Source organism: Lupinus angustifolius, chromosome LG11 (assembly GCF_001865875.1).
Source record: "Lupinus angustifolius cultivar Tanjil chromosome LG11, LupAngTanjil_v1.0, whole genome shotgun sequence".
Taxonomy (NCBI): Eukaryota; Viridiplantae; Streptophyta; class Magnoliopsida; order Fabales; family Fabaceae; genus Lupinus; species Lupinus angustifolius.
The window spans coordinates 25716157-25718933 of NC_032019.1; positions in this window are offsets into that span (position 1 = coordinate 25716157).

Here is a 2777-nt window from a genome sequence, read left to right on the forward strand (position 1 = left end):
TTCACTAACTGTACTAGACCCAACATTGCCTATGTTATGGTATTATAGTGCAGGTTTACCAATACACCAAGTATAAACTATTGGCATGCTATTGAGTGTCATGAGATACCTCAAGAGAACCATTAACGATGAGTTATATTATAAAAGATTTCATGCAGTCCTTGAATGATATAGTGACATAAATTGGAACATTCTCTCAGATGATTCCAAACTAACTAGTGGCTATATATTTAGCTTAGCTGGAGAGCTGCTTCTTGGAAGTCGAAGAAATAGATTATCTTGGGTTAGCCCACTAAGGAATATGAGATAATAGCACTAGCAACTACTAGTGAAGAAGCAAGTTGGCTAAGAGGCTTACTCTGCAGAGATTCCCTTATAGGAAAAATTGATATCAATTGTGTTGATCCATTGTGCTAGTATGACAACTCTCGCAAAAATTCTGAATTGTTATTACAATGGTATGAAATGGAAGATATATCATAAGCACAATATTGATATAGAGTTACTCTCAATTGAAGCTGTTAGAGTGGATCATGTACTGACTGTTGCGAATCTAGCAGATCATTTGACAAAAGTACTCGCTAGAGGGAAAGTCCAAAAAACTACAAAAAGAATAATATTATTACCCTTGAAAAGATGAATCACTCTTGATGGTAATCTGATCTAGCTAGCTAGAGATCCTAAGAAATAGGTTCAATGAGGAAAAATAAGTCATGAAGTAATAAAAGATGAACATGCTATTTAAGAAACTTTGATTCATGAAGTAATGAGAGGTTGAGTTAATAGAAACTTTTAATGAGATTTACGCTTTGAAATGAGGTACTTAAGCTACAAGAGTATTCTTGATAGACTTAGCTATATGAATGTCGAAGTGAGGGACGCTTCCTATGAATTTTTTTGGGCATAAATTTCTAGAGAATTCACCATATTCGGATATATATGCATGGTCTTTTAACGCAAATGCAAGTTTTGTTACTCACTATGCAAAAGTCAAGTCATAAGACACCTTTTTTTGTATATAATCTTATAGAATCTAATATCACTCTTCAATATTTCTTTTTTAATATCAAGTGAGGATTGTTGGTTTAATTTTTAAAATAGAGTGAAATAATAAAAACAAATCTCACATTATGCAGAGTTACATGTGAATAGTGTTTATAAATAAGAGTTTTGCTTCTTTTAATGTGGATAAGCAAGAAAGCGGGTTTTTTGGTTGGAAGGTCGCTCACCACATAACCATAGGCATATGCACATGGTCGTGTAGCCACCCGACTCGGCATGGCACAGGTCAGTTCATGTTCGAGCTTAGGCTTGTAAGTCTTTTTAAAGAAACTGCCAATTTTTGAAAGAAAAAATAGACCACATTTCATGTGTCAAACACACGTTTTGAACGTTGAACACATGTGATATACATATTTTGAATGTTTGGCACATGCAAGTGCATGCTCTGCTTGCGCTTCATCTAGCCGTTATTTTTTGTATCAAATGCGAATGGATTATTGTCTATCTTACTGTTTTGGTTGTCTGATCTTTAAATAGAGTATTCGAGCTCTTGGCAAAATGAACCAGATGGGACGCATTTTCTCAACATCATTTTTCTTGTCGAAGAATTTCTGACCATCTTCTCTCTATTTTTTTGGGTAATTTAGAGTAGCACTAACGATATAGAGTGACAATAGCAATAGTTGTGGTTGTAATTCTAGAACACTTTCCACAGTACAATGGGTATCCGATATAGTGATATGGAATATTTTATCTTGGAGACGTCGTAGTTAATAGTCTCCAAACACAATTTTAGCAGCATCATGAAATGTCTTAAAGAGAGTGACCTAGTATATGACCCATCCAGTAATTCTTCGGTGTCATATTTTTTTAACATGTTTCAAAACAAAATTCTACTTGCTTTGATTTACTAATTTTTCTTTTGTGGATGAACTCGTTGGCTGGATTAGAGGTCCGGGTAAGAAATCTTCTGATTCTGGATGATAGTAGACTTGGACCTGCCGGTGGAGGGACCTAAAAAGGTTCTTCGACAATCAAGTCATTAAGACTGGTGAGATAGTGCTCGTGAGCAATAAAATGACAGGCAAAAAGGAAGTAGAGAGTAATAATGATAAGTGATGATGGAATAATGATACTTCCTGTTGGGGAGACCCCTATTTATAATGGTTGAGGGTGATGATGTGGCTCTAGAGGGTAATGTTGGTATGGACGACCATTCTATCATATATGGGGCTGATTTTCCCATGTTATGCGACTTTGGCAGGACCATACTATATGCATAGTTGACTTATAGGTGGTTTCAGGTCTGTTAGCCGTATTGCAATCTGTCCTTGTCTTGTTGGCAGGTGATAGGTGGGATTGCAGGTGGCATGGTAGAGCGTTGTTGGTGGCTTGTTAGGCGGAAGTGGTCCCAAACCCGACCTATTGGGTCTGGACAACGGATATGTGAAATCTCCTAACTGGTGTGTCCGGATGTTGGTCGTTTAAGAGAGGGGACTATCAGGACAAATGGGATACCTGGATGACCGGGATGGAACAGTTGACCTGTCTAGTAGGGTGCTCGGTAGCTGGGCATGCTGGTAGACTCTATGTCATCATTAGGGTTCTGAATTGGCTGACATGTGGTTGGTCGACGTTAGTCTTGTCATTAATCTGTTTATGGTGTGAGGTACTTGAGTGCAGATTTTCGATTTGCTTCTTGATGTCTTTTGCCTTGATTCTTGGGCCTTTGGTGGATTGCACTTGAGTGTTTTTTGGATGGTCAAGATGATCTC